Source organism: Nerophis ophidion, linkage group LG22, assembly GCF_033978795.1.
Source record: "Nerophis ophidion isolate RoL-2023_Sa linkage group LG22, RoL_Noph_v1.0, whole genome shotgun sequence".
NCBI classification, from domain to species: domain Eukaryota; kingdom Metazoa; phylum Chordata; class Actinopteri; order Syngnathiformes; family Syngnathidae; genus Nerophis; species Nerophis ophidion.
The window spans coordinates 41954715-41969825 of NC_084632.1; the positions used below are offsets into that span (position 1 = coordinate 41954715).

At 42.4% G+C, this 15111-nt stretch overlaps 1 protein-coding gene across 3 annotated transcripts in view; it reads right to left on the minus strand.

Moving 5' to 3' along the window:
• Positions 1 to 9256, minus strand: part of LOC133540868 (phosphatidylinositol 4,5-bisphosphate 3-kinase catalytic subunit alpha isoform-like) — a 79111-nt gene extending 69855 nt beyond the window's left edge. For 2 of the 3 annotated variants that reach the window (XR_009803748.1, XM_061883867.1), the window contains exons 1-2: positions 8726 to 9255; positions 8367 to 8455 (exon numbers count right to left, since the gene is read on the minus strand). The gene's annotated coding sequence lies outside the window, so the exon portion shown is untranslated. Of the gene's footprint in view, positions 1 to 8366; positions 8456 to 8725 lie in introns of all 3 variants that reach the window. The other variant, XM_061883868.1, reaches the window with a different exon arrangement.
• Between the last annotated feature and the right edge of the window lie 5855 nt (positions 9257 to 15111).

Genomic DNA, 15111 nt, shown 5'->3' on the forward strand with positions numbered 1-15111 from the left:
TATCTCAGCTACAATCGGGCGGAAGGCGGGGTACACCCTGGACAAGTCGCCACCTCATCGCAGGGCCAACACAGATAGACAACATTCACACTCACATTTACTACTTTAAAAACTTTGTTAACAACTGCATGCTTGGCTCCTGTGCCGAAGCAACGTCCACAAATACCGTATTTTTCCGAATATAAGTTGCAGTTTTTTCATAGTTTGGCCGGGGGTGCGACTTATACTCAGGAGCGACTTATGTGTGAAATTATTAACACATTACCGTAAAATATCAAATAATATTATCTAGCTCATTCATGTAAGAGACTAGACGTATAAGATTTCATGGGATTTATGGATTAGGAGTGAGAGATTGTTTGGTAAAGGTATAGCATGTTCTATATGTTATAGTTATTTGAATGACTCTTACCATAATATGTTAGGTTAACATAGCAGTTGGTTATTTATGCCTCATATAACGTACACTTATTCAGTCTGTTGTTCACTATTCTTTATTTTTAAAAATGCCTTTCAAATGTCTATTCTTGGTGTTGCATTTTATCAAATAAATTTCCCCCAAAAATGCGACTTAAATGTTTTTTCCCCTTCTTTACTATGCATTTTCGGCAGGTGCGATTTATACTCCGAAAAATACGGTTCCTTATAATTTCTTCCTTTACTTTACTTTAAGGTATTGTTTTTTTTTTTTTTTTCTAGTTTGACAGGGAAAAATATTACTGTCCAATATTGCAACAAATATTATATTATCTAACTTTCTTAGTCAAAATCCAAATAAATACTAAAATATCTGCTTAACTTATGATTTCGAAGCAAGTTATCCATCAAATTGTACACTATAAAATTTACCAAAAGATCTTACTGTCAAATTTGGGGAGTTTTTACAGCATATTGTTGGAAAAAAAACGACCAATGTTTGTTGTTTTACAGTAAAATTCTGTCGACTGAGCTGTCAGTTTTGTGGGGGTTTTTTTACTGTAAAATCCACGGTTGATGATCTTATCGTATCACATTTTATTGTGGTAAAAAACCGGCAGCTGAGTTGCCCCAAAAAAAATTAAACAGCGGTACTGTATTTCTAGTTACAGTAATATGTTGTAAAAATAATAATAATTGAAAAAAAAAAACACTACATACAGTAATTTACAGTTCAAGTTTTTCTGTAAAAAACTGTGGTAAAATCCGCAGAGTTTTTTTTTTTTACTGTTTAAGTAAAAAAAAAATTAAAACATTTAAATTCATAGGCAAATTCATTATTTTTTGGTTACAAGCGGCCCTCTAATGGCAGACAAGACTGCAGTGTGGCCCTCAATGAAGACAAGGTTGACACCCCTGGTTTAGTTGGACGGACCAAAGTGAAAATGGAGAAAATGCCATCCCTTGTAAATTAATTATTGTTCTCTCCGGCCCGGTAGAAAATTTGTCACGGACCAGTGGTTGGGCACCACTGATGTAGACCATGTTATGATTTTAAACCTAGAAAAATAATCACAATATGGCCCTGTAAGAATGAGACGAAAATATTAAAGGGGAAAAGCAAACTGAACGTACAATGTATGAAATCAATCCAGCTTAAAAATGAACTTAAAGTCCTACTGAAATGAGATGTTCTTATTTAAACGGGGATAGCAGGTCCATTCTATGTGTCATACTTGATCATTTTGCGATATTGCCATATTTTTGCTGAAAGGATTTAGTAAAGAACATCCACGATAAAGTTCGCAACTTTTGGTGTTAAGAGAAAAGCCCGGAAGTCGCAGACGATGACGTCACATGTTGATGGCTCCTCACATATTCACATTGATTTTAATGGGAGCCTCCAACAAAAAGTGCTATTCGGACCGAGAAAAAGACAATTTCCCCATTAATTTGAGCGAGGATGAAAGATTCATGTTTGAGGATATTGATAGCAAAGGACTAGAAAAAAAAAAAACGCGATTGCATTGGGACGGATTCCGATGTTTTTAGACACATTTACTAGGATAATTCTGGGAAATCCCTTATCTTTCTATTGTGTTGCTAGTGTTTTAGTGAGTTTAATAGTACCTGATAGTCGGAAGGGTGTCCACGTGAGTCGACGGCAGCTTTCTGGGCGGCACAAGCTCAGCTGATATCCGGTAAGAAGCGACTTTTTACCACAATTTTCTGACCAAAACCTGCTGGTTAACATTCCGTCGTGATTCATGTTCGCTTGACCGCGCTCTGATCCATAGTAAAGTTTCACCTCCAGGAATTTTAAACAAGGAATCACCGTGTGTTTGTGTGGCTAACGGCTAAAGCTTCCCATCTCCATCTTTCTACTGTGACTTCTCCAATATTAATTGAACAAATTGCAAAAGATTCAGCAACACAGATGTCCAAAATACTGTGTAATTATGCGGTTAAAGCAGACGACTTTTAGCTGTGTGTGTGTGCGGCGCTCATATTTCCTTAAAACCTGTGATGTCTTGCGTACACGTCATCATTACACGACGTTTTCAAGATGAAACTCTCGGGAAATTTAAAATTGCAATTTAGTAAACTAAAAATGTGTTGCAATGTTAATATTTCATCATTGATATATAAACTATCAGACTGCGTGGTGGCTAGTAGTGGCTTTCAGTAGGACTTTAACAACCACATAACATTCATTGAATGGTTTTGTGAGCTGTGACCCTAATCAGGATGCAACTGAGCACTTTGGGCCTAAAAAGGAAGCTTCCAAACAACACAGGATGTAAGGGTGTGGGGGAACATTGGCCTCAAAAACAGACTGGTTGGATGGTGCAGCAACAGCACATTGGCAAACACACCATCAGAAGTTTACACACACTTGTAAAGAACATAATGTCATGGCTGTCTTGAGTTTCCAATACTTTCTACGACTCTTGTTTTTTTGTGATAGAGTGATTGGAGCACACACATGTTGGTCCAGAGAGAGCTGAAGATCCTGGCCAGTTGAAGCCACCAGGACCACATCATCTGCAAAAAGCAGAGACCTAATCCTGCAGCCACCGAACCGGATCCCTTCAACGCCCTGACTGCGCCTAGAAATTCTGTCCATAAAAGTTATGGACAGAATCGGTGACATGCGGCGGGCTTTTTGAAATTTCTCCTTGATTCTGAGGTCTCAAGGTTGGCAAGTATGGTGACATTACACCTACTTGGAGACAAGAGCTACATTAATTCATGCTTGGTTATGGTGTAAAGCAGGGGTGTCAAACATACGGCCCGAGGGCCAAAACAGGTTTTATCCGGCCCGCGGGATGAGTTTGCTAAGTATAAAAATTAACCTGAAATTTTTGAATGAAACTGCTGTTCTAAATGTGTCCACTGGATGTCGCAATAGAAATTCTTTGTATCTTTTGAGATGATGCTACATATGTACAACATAAACCACATGATGTTGAGGAAAATGATCAAACTAAATAAATAACATTAATTCTCATCCATCCATTCATTTTCTACCGCCTGTCCCTTTCGGTGGTTGCGGGGGTTCGCTGGTGCCTATCTCAGCTGCATTTGGGCGGAAGGCGGTGTACACCCTGGACAAGTCGCCACCTCATCGCATGGGCCAACACAGATGGACAGACAATTTAAGTCACTTAAGATGTGACTTTAAGGTTTTACTACTTACGTATAAAATACTACACGGTCTAGCTCCATCCTATCTTGCCGATTGTATTGTACCATATGTCCCGGCAAGAAATCTGCCTTCAAAGGACTCCGGCTTATTAGTGATTCCCAAAGCCCAAAAAAAGTCTGCGGGCTATAGAGCTTTTTTATTTCGGGCTCCAGTACTCTGGAATGCCCTCCCGCTAACAGTTCGAGATGCTACCTCAGTAGAAGCATTTAAGTCTCACCTTAAAACTCATTTGTATACTCTAGCCTTTAAACAGACTCCCTTTTTAGACCAGTTGATCTGCCGTTTCTTTTCTTTTTCTCCTATGTCCCACTCTCCCTTGTGGAAGGGGTCCGGTCCGATCCAGTGGCCATGTACCGCTCGCCCGTGTATTGGCTGGGGACATCTCTGCGCTGCTGATCCTTCCTCCGCTTGGGATGGTTTCCTGCTGGCTCCGCTGTGAACGGGACTCTCGCTGCTGTGTTGGATCCGCTTTGGACTGGACTCTCGCGACTATGTTGGATCCATTATGGATTGAACTTTCACAGTATCATGTTAGACCCGCTCGACATCCATTGCTTTCCTCCTCGCCAAGGTTTCTCATAGTCATTATTGTCACCGACGTCCCACTGGGTGTGAGTTTTCCTTGCCCTTATGTGGGCCTACCGAGGATGTCGTAGTGGTTTGTGCAGCCCTCTGAGACACTAGTGATTTAGGGCTATATAAGTAAACATTGATTGATTGATTGATATAGATATATATATATATATATATATATATATATATATATATGGGCTTCACGGTGGCAGAGGGGTTAGTGCGTCTGCCTCACAATACGAAGGTCCTGCAGTCCTGGGTTCAAATCCAGGCTCGGGATCTTTCTGTGTGGAGTTTGCATGTTCTTACCATGAATTGATTAACGTGGACCCCGACTTAAACAAGTTGAAAAACTTATTGGGGTGTTACCATTTAGTGGTCAATTGTACGGAATATGTACTGTATTGTGCAATCTACTAATAAAAGTATCAATCAATCAATCAAAAGCGTGGGTTCCCTCCGGGTACTCCGGCTGCCTCCCACTTCCAAAGACATGCACCTGGGGATAGGCCCCTCCCACCTCCAAAGACATGCACCTGGGGATAGGCCCCTCCCACCTCTAAAGACATGCACCTGGGGATAGGCCCCTCCCACCTCCAAAGACATGCACCTGGGGATAGGTTGATTGGCAACACTAAATTGGCCCTAGTGTGTGAATGTGAGTGTGAATGTTGTCTGTCTATCTGTGTTGGCCCTGCGATGAGGTGGCGACTTGTCCAGGGTGTACCCCGCCTTCCGCCCGATTGTAGCTGAGATAGGCGCCAGCGCCCCCCGCGACCCCGAAAGGGAATAAGCGGTAGAAAATGGATGGATGGATATATATATATATATGGAGAGAGAGAGAGAGAGAGAGAGAGAGAGAGAGAGAGAGAGAGAGAGACAGAGAGAGAGAGAGAGAGAGAGAGAGAGAGAGAGAGAGAGAGAGAGATTTATTGAAGGTAATTTGAGCAAATTGGCTATTTCGGACAATGTATTTAAGTGTGTATTTATATGCCGATTTCAAAAGCCACGGCCCCCTTACACCTCACCCTTCTTAACTGTCTATGTGACGTCAAGGCTTGGTTAGGCAGAATTTTTAAATAATGAATGAGGGAAAAACGGAAATTTTAGTTTTTGGTCCGGCCCTCACTGACTTGGGGACCATTGCAAAATGATGTGTGTCCCAAAGTCACCAGCCTTGGCGTCACTATAGACAGCCATTTTAAACTTGACAAACAAGTCAATGGCGTTTTAAAATCGTGTTTTTAATCACCTTCGTCTTTTAAGTAAAGGTTAAACCGTTTTTATCTTTTAACCTTTTTGAACAAGTGGTGCATGCTTTTATTTCAGTGGCCTGACTCGACTGCAATGCACTTTATGCTGGCATTAGCCAAAAAGCTCTCTCCCGTTGCGTTAGTCCAGAACCCGGCAGCAGGACTTTTAACAGGGGCAGGCCAGAAACGCCAGCATATAACCCCAATTCTTCAGTGCACTGGCTCCCTGTTCATTTTAGAATTGATTTTAAACATTGCTTAAGTTTCTGTTGTCTTTAAATCTTTACATGGACTGGCACTGGCAATCATATCTCGGACCTCATCCAAATTTACATCCCTGCGCGCGCTCTGAAGCCAGCTCAGCTTCAGCTCGTGGTGCCCAAGACCAGACTTAAGACCAGGGGAGACAGGGCCTTCTAAGCTCTGGAACACTCTGCCCCTCCATGTTCAAACTTGCTTCCACAGTGGAGTGTTTTTAAGTCTCGTCTTAAGACCCACTTTTATTCTTTGGCTTTTAATGCCAAAAAAAACGGAAATGCTGATTATCGGTCCTGCTAGACACCGACCTCTATTTAATAATACAACTTTAACATTTGACAACCAAATAATAAAACAAGGTGACTCGGTAAAGAATCTGGGTATTATCTTCGACCCAACTCTCTCCTTTGAGTCACACATTAAAAGCGTTACTAAAACGGCCTTCTTTCATCTCCGTAATATCGCTAAAATTCGCTCCATTTTGTCCACTAAAGACGCCGAGATCATTATCCATGCGTTTGTTACGTCTCGTCTCGACTACTGTAACGTATTATTTTCGGGTCTCCCCATGTCTAGCATTAAAAGATTACAGTTGGTACAAAATGCGGCTGCTAGACTTTTGACAAGAACAAGAAAGTTTGATCATATTACGCCTGTACTGTATATACCTTTATATACATATATACATACATATATACCTATACTGGCTCACCTGCACTGGCTTCCTGTGCACTTAAGATGTGACTTTAAGGTTTTACTACTTACGTATAAAATACTACACGGTCTAGCTCCAGCCTATCTTGCCGATTGTATTGTACCGTATGTCCCGGCAAGAAATCTGCGTTCAAAAGACTCCGGCTTATTAGTGCATTCCTAGAGCTCAAAAAAAGTCTGCGGGCTATAGAGCGTTTTCCGTTCGGGCTCCAGTACTCTGGAATGCCCTCCCGGTAACAGTTCGAGATGCTACCTCAGTAGAAGCATTTAAGTCTCACCTTGAAACTCATCTGTATACTCTAGCCTTTAAATAGACCTCCTTTTTAGACCAGTTGATCTGCCGCTTCTTTTCTTTCTCCTATGTCCCCCCCCTCCCTTGTGGAGGGGGTCCGGTCCGATAACCATGGAGGAAGTACTGGCTGTCCAGAGTCGAGACCCAGGATGGACCGCTCGCCTGTATCGGTTGGGGACATCTCTACGCTGCTGATCCGCTTGAGATGGTTTCCTGTGGACGGGACTCTCGCTGCTGTCTTGGAGCCACTATGGATTGAACTTTCACAGTATCATGTTAGACCCGCTCGACATCCATTGCTTTCGGTCCCCTAGAGGGGGGGGGGTTGCCCACATCTGAGGTCCTCTCCAAGGTTTCTCATAGTCAGCATTGTCACTGGCGTCCCACTGGATGTGAATTCTCCCTCCCCACTGGGTGTGAGTTTTCCTTGCCCTTTTGTGGGTTCTTCCGAGGATGTTGTAGTCGTAATGATTTGTGCAGTCCTTTGAGACATTTGTGATTTGGGGTTATATAAATAAACATTGATTGAACACTACGTGAGTTGTGTGGTCCTCTGTTGTCCTCTGTGTTTTTTATACACTTTGTCAGTTTTTGATGCAGTACCGCCTGAGGGATCAAAGGCCTGTAATATCATCGCTTACATGCAGTGATTTCTCCAGATTCTCTGAACCGTTTGATGATTTTACGGACCGTAGATGGTAAAATCCCTAAATTCCTTGCAATAGCTCGTTGAGAAATGTTGTTCGAAAACTGTTCGACAATTTGCTTACAAATTGGTGACCCTCGATAGGCCCATCCTTGTTTGTGAATTACTTGCATTTCATGGAAGCAATTTTATACCCAATCATGGCACCCACCTGTTCCCAATTAGCCTGCACACCTGTGGGATGTTCCAAATAAGTGTTTGATGAGTACACTAAATTGGCCCTAGTGTGTGAATGTGAGTGTGAGTGTTGTCTGTCTATCTGTCTTGGCCCTGCGATGAGGTGGCGACTTGTCCAGGGTGTACCCCGCCTTCCGCCCGATTGTAGCTGAGATAGGCGCCAGCGCCCCCCCGCGACCCCGAAAGGGAATAAGCGGTAGAGGATGGATGGATGGATGGATGATTTTTATTTTACTGTTTTAATTGATTTTAACCTTTAAAATAGTTTTTAATCATATTTGTTTTTATAGGTTTTATTTTTATTCATTTTTTGTTTTATTCAGTCATTGGTGGAGCATAATATTGTTTTTAACATGGCTGTGCAGCACTTTGGAAACGTTATTGTTGTTTAAATGTGCTATATAAATAAAGTGGATTGGATTGGATTGTATCAAACTGGTAGCCCTTCGCATGAATCAATAGCCAAGAAGTAGCTCTTGCTTTCAAAAAGTGGCCGTGCGCAACCCGAGGGTCACTGGTTCAAATCCCACCTGGAACCAACCTCGTCATGTCCGTTGTGTCCTGAGCAAGACACTTCACCCTTGCTCCTGATGGTTAGCGCCTTGCATGGCAGCTCCCTCCATCAGTGTGTGAATGTGTGTGTGAATGGGTAAATGTGGAAGTAGTGTCAAAGCGCTTTGAGTACCTTGAAGGTAGAAAAGCGCTATACAAGTACAACCCATTTATTTATTTATTTAAAAAGGCTGGTGACCACTGATCTAAACATACCTCAGAGGGCGGCAGATGGCGGGCTAGATCCAGCCTTCATGCTTCCATCCGTCCTCGGGCTTGTCAGCGGGAGACGTGGGAAGAGGAGCCTGGAAGAAAGAAGATGAGGTGAAGGGTGTTGATGGTGGCTCGGCTAAGCTGTGTTAAGAATGACATCGCTGTGATGATGACAACCATAACTCGTCAGCTAATGACGACCAGCCTCGTGTGATAATACAACAACAACGTTATAATTAGTCCGCCCAACTAACACGTTAGCACAATAAACATTTGAGTACACATTTAAACATTATAGTACACAATTAAACATTATAGCACCCAATTAAACATGATATTACACAATAAAAACATGAGCTTACGGAGATGATGGCGGCGCTGCTAGCTTCTCCGCGGCTAACAGCAGCCAGCGAGCCGACTCCCGCGGTTCCCCGAGCAGCCTTTTCTCCGTCCTTTCACCGGCGACTCTTCACGGCAGGAGCCCTTCACCCACATAGGGGAGCCGCCTTGGCTGGAGGCGGACGGAAGCAGAGCAGCATGTCGTGTGCGAGGATGTTGTGAACCGCGCCGACGGTGCCATTAAAGAGTCGAGCGGCGAGGGCAGGGGTGTCCAAACTTTTTCCACCGAGGGCCGCAGACTGAAAAATCAAATTATGCGGGGGCCATTTTGATATTTTTCTTCTTTAACCTTCCTCTTGTGTTTGCTTTCTGTTACCATCTCTTATGTTAACGGGTCGGTTTTGACCCATGTTTTAAATCAGCTGTAAAATACACTAAAAACAATTATCTATCATCCAATTTGTTTCTCATCTCTTGGTTACCTTGTTAGGCTTCCTTATCCTTGAAAATATTGGTTTTAATATTTTTGGTTTGGGCCATTGGGCCTTATTTTGTCAGTATACCCCTCGATTTAAACCTTACAGGGAAGGCTCCGGCTTATTAGTGATCCCCAAAGCCCAAAAAAAGTCTGCGGGCTGTAGAGCTTTTTCATTTCGGGCTCCAGTACTCTGGAATGCCCTCCCGGTAACAGTTCGAGATGCTACCTCAGTAGAAGCATTTAAGTCTCACCTTAAAACTCATTTGTATGCTCTAGCCTTTAAATAGACTCCCTTTTTAGACCAGTTGATCTGCCGTTTCTTTTCTTTTTCTTCTATGTCCCACTCTCCTTTGTGGAGGGAGTCCGGTCCGATCCGGTGGCCATGTACTGCTCGCCTGTGTATCGGCTGGGGACATCTCTGCGCTGCTGATCAGCCTCCTCTTGGGATGGTTTCCTACTGGCTCCGCTGTGAACGGGACTCTCGCTGCTGTGTTGGATCCGCTCTGGACTGGACTCTCGCGACTGTGTTGGATCCATTATGGATTGATCTTTCACAGTATCATGTTCTCATAGTCATCATTGTCACCGACGTCCCACTGGGTGTGAGTTTTCCTTGCCCTTATGTGGGCCTACCGAGGATGTCGTAGTGGTTTGTGCAGCCCTTTGAGACACTAGTGATTTAGGGCTATATAAGTAAACATTGATTGATTGATTGATTGATTGAAGGCTGAGTGTGATCCCACGATAGTGGGAACACACCCTCCGGTCCCCCTTCTTAAAGAGAGGAACCACCACCCCGGTCTGCCAATCCAGGGGTACCGCCCCCGATGTCCACTCGATGCTGCAAAGTCTTGTCAACCAAGACACCCCCACAGCATCCAGAGCCTTAAGGAACTCCGGGCGGATCTCGTCCACCCCTGGGGCATTGCCACCGAGGAGCTTTTTAACTACCTCAGCGACCTCAGCCCCAGAAATAGGAGAGTCCACCACAGATTCCCCAGGCACTGCTTCCTCATAGGAAGACGTGTTGGTGGGATTGAGGAGGTCTTCGAAGTATTCCTTCCACCTATCCACAACATCCGCAGTTGAGGTCAGCAGAACACCATCCGCACCATACACGGTGTTGATAGTGCACTGATTCCCCTTCCTGAGGCGGCGGACGGTGGTCCAGAATCGCATCGAAGCCGTCCGGAAGTCGTTTTCCATGGCTTCCCCGAACTCCTCCCATGTCCGAGTTTTTGCCTCCACGACCGCTGAAGCTGCACACCGCTTGGCCTGTCGGTACCTGTCCACTGCCTCCGGAGTCCTATGAGCCAAAAGGACCCGATAGGACTCCTTCTTCAGCTTGACGGCATCCCTCACCGCTGGTGTCCACCAAGGGGTTTTAGGATTGCCGCCCCGAACCTCAAGAGAATCATATGAATAAAAAAAGGTTGTTGTGTTACCTAACTATTACTAAGAGGTATTAGAACACATCTCTTGAATAAATGTGTTTTGTTTATTTTTTTCATTTTAAGAATTTTAACCATAGTAACATCTATGGTGTTACGGGTCAATTTCGACCCATATATATTTACTTCAAGAAAAAGGCTAAAAAGTATTTTTTTCAGCAACAAAAATCCAACATCAAACAAACAACCAATCAAGCAAATGAAACCAAGAGAAATAGATTACTAGTTCCAAAACTAATAAAAAAAACAAAATCAGAGTGGCAAAAAGTGACACTTTTAGTGTCCGTCTTTTGTTTGTTTTTGTACAGGATAACAAGGTAAAATGAGAATCCACTAAAGCTCACATGATTGGGAGAGGAGCTGGCTGTCAGTGTGTTCAGTTTTGGCTCTTATCATTGCTTTATCATCTTATTTTTATAACCGGGTCGAAACCGACCCTAACAACACCAAGGGCATAATTTCTACCGGAGCATTTTATAATTTAGTGAAAAAAATTAAAATGTTTTATTTTGTTGACAAAGAGGTTCCTGACAAAGTCAAAAAGCTTTGATGCCAAAAAATTAATCTATGTGGTGTTTTTATGCATTTAAAAACTAAAACGGGTCGGTGCCGACCCTAACACAAGACGAAGGTTAAAAGCAATACAATAGTCTTTTTTTTTTTTTTTTTTAACCTTTATGGCTTTCCTCAAGTTTGGTCCCTGGTCTCCGGAAGGGTCTCAGTCATAAAAATGTTAGAAATTAATCATAAATTATCATTTTTTTTCATTAAAAAGCCTACTGAAATGAGATTTTCTTATTTAAACGGGGCTAGCAGGTCCATTCTATGTGTCAGACTTGATCATTTTGCGATATTTTTGCTGAAAGGATTTAGTAGAGCAGTGTTTTTCAACCACTGTGCCGCGGCACACTATTGTGCCGTGGGAGATTGTCTAATCCAGGGGTCACCAACCTTTTTGAAACCAAGAGCTACTTCTTGGGTACTGATTAATGCAAAGGGCTACCAGTTTGATACACACTTAAATAAATTGCCAGAAATAGCCAATTTGCTCAATTTACCTTTAATAAATACATCTATATTAGTGGTTCTTAACCTCGGTGGAAGTACCAAACCCCGTTTGTTTCATATGCACATTCACTGAACCCTTCTTAGTGAAAAATTAAATGTTTTTTTTTTCAAATTCAAGACAAAGTTATGTGTTTTTTGGTAACACTTTAGTATGGAGAACATATTCTAAGTAACAAAGACTTATTTTAGAGGTTGTTAGACTCTAGGGGAACACATTCCAAGTAATAAAGACTTAATTTAGAGTTATTTTGTTAGGGTTAAGGGTTATAATGAGGCCATGCCGAATTAAGCATCAATAAGTACTTAATAATGACTAATTAAGAAGCAAAATGTTACTAATGTGCATGTGAATAAGCAACAATAATAATGGTGAATATGTTCCCCATACTGAATGAATGAATGGTTTATTTTGAGCCATGCAAACAAAACAAGAGAATGACATAAAATACAAAAGAAATATATCCATCCATCCATCCATCATCTTCCGCTTATCCGAGGTCGGGTCGCGGGGGCAACAGCCTAAGCCAGAAATATATAGATACATTATTTTTACACCTACATTGAAAACTACATGTGACTAATCTTTTGTAAATGTCAAGAATGGCTCAAAAGGGAGTGGGAAGAAGTAAACTTATTAGGTCCCACCCCTATACATATACTATATATACAATATATAATACAATAATATATATAATATAAATCAATTCAGTGGTTGCTGCGTAGATGCTCTATATTATCTATATATAATACATTTAAATTCACATACACTTACGTATGTACACACACATGTATACACACACATATATATATATATATATATATATATATATATATATATATATATATATATATATATATATATACGGCTTCACGGTGGAAGAGGGGTTAGTGCGTCTGCCTCACAATACGAGGGTCCTGCAGTCCTGGGTTCAAATCCAGGCCCGGGATCCTTCTGTGTGGAGTTTGCATGTTCTCCCCGTGAATGCGTGGGTTCCCTCCGGGTACTCCGGCTTCCTCCCACCTCCAAAGACATGCACCTGGGGATAGGTTGATTGGCAACACTAAATTGGCCCTAGTGTGTGAATGTGAGTGTGAATGTTGTCTGTCTATCTGTGTTGGCCCTGCGATGAGGTGGCGACTTGTCCAGGGTGTACCCCGCCTTCCGCCCGATTGTAGCTGAGATAGGCGCCAGCTCCCCCTGCGACCCCCAAAGGGAATAAGCGGTAGAAAATGGATGGATGGATATATATATACACATATACATACACATACACACATAATCACATACATACACACATGCATATACCCAAAATACACACACACACACACACACCTATATAAATACTATATATATAATCAATCAATCAATCAATGTTTACTTATATAGCCCTAAATCACTAGTGTCTCAAAGGGCTGCACAAACCACCACGACATCCTCGGTAGGCCCACATAAGGGCAAGGAAAAACTCACACCCAGTGGGACGTCGGTGACAATGATGACTATGAGAACCTTGGAGAGGAGGAAAGCAATGGATGTCGAGCGGGTCTAACATGATACTGTGAAAGTTCAATCCACAATGGATCCAACACAGTCACGAGAGTCCAGTCCACAGCGGATCCAACACAGCAGCGAGAGTCCCGTTCACAGCGGAGCCAGCAGGAAACCATCCCAAGCGGAGGCGGATCAGCAGCGCAGAGATGTCCCCAGCCGATACACAGGCAAGCAGTACATGGCCACCGGATCGGACCGGACCCCCTCCACAAGGGAGAGTGGGACATAGAAGAAAAAGAAAAGAAACGGCAGATCAACTGGTCTAAAAAGGGAGTCTATTTAAAGGCTAGAGTATACAAATGAGTTTTAAGGTGAGACTTAAATGCTTCTACTGAGGTAGCATCTCGAACTGTTACCGGGAGGGCATTCCAGAGTACTGGAGCCCGAAATGAAAACGCTCTATAGCCCGCAGACTTTTTTTGGGCTTTGGGAATCACTAATAGGCCGGAGTCCTTTGAACGCAGATTTCTTGCCGGGACATATGGTACAATAATAGTATATCTAATACACACTTGTGTCTAAACATTATTAACAGTTTATGGTGCCTATGGGAACAAGCTTTCATTCTGACTGTGATATTAGTGGTTAATAGTGGATCTGTGGCTGTGGAACTACTGTCCCTGATCAACAGGACCTGAGGACCACTCTTGCTATGTGTCCTATGCTGTGCATTAAGAGTGTTACCATGTTTTATTACTAGTGCACAAAATGAACCGTGCATGAACATCACCTTGTTCAAAGAACAAAACCGACACTAAACTCACACTAGACTGCATAAACTCACAACAAATGACACACCTGCAAATCAGTGTGACTTCTGCTGTTGGCGTACCCGTAATACGCCGATAATGAGAAGTTTTTATTGACACGATGAGTCGGGTGTGTTTTATTACGCCGAACCCCTGAGGCCGACTCACCGAAACCCTAGGGTTCCATCGAACCCAGGTTAAGAACCACTGATCTATATATATATTAAAAAAATGGGTATTTCTGTCTGTCATTCCGTTGTACATTTTTTTTCCTTTTCCGGAATATTTTTTTGTCGAGGATAAATGATAAATAAATAAATGATAAATGGGTTGTACTTGTATAGCGCTTTTCTACCTTCAAGGTACTCAAAGCGCTTTGACACTACTTCCACATTCACCCATTCACACACACATTCACACACTGATAGAAGGAGCTGCCATGCAAGGCGCTAACCAGCACCCATCAGGAGCAAGGGTGAAGTGTCTTGCTCAGGACACAACGGACGTGACGAGGTTGGTACTAGGTGGGATTTGAACCAGGGCCCCTCGGGTTGCGCACGGCCACTCTCCCACTCGTCGTGTTTGGAGGAAGAAGAATACTGAGTTGCATCCCAAGAACACCATACCTACTGTGAAGCATGGGGGTGGAACACATCATGCTTTGGGGCTGTTTTTCTGCTAAGGGGACAGGACGATTGATTCGTGTTAAGGAAAGAATGAACGGGGCCATGTATCGTGAGATTTTGAGCCAAAACCTCCTTCCATCAGTCAGAGCTTTGGATGGTTGACCAAATACTTATTTTCCTCCGTAATTTACAAATAAATTCTTTAAAATTCCTCTAATGTGAATTCCTGGATTTTTTTTTTCACATTCTGTCTCTCACAGTTGAAGTGTACCTATGATGAAAATTACAGACCTCTGTCATCATTTTAAGTGGGAGAACTTGCACAATCGCTGGCTGACTAAATACTTTTTTGCCCCACTGTATATATATATATACATACATATATATATATGTATATATATATATATACATACATATATATATATATATACTGGATATATATATATACATATACATATATATACTGTATATGTGTATATATATAT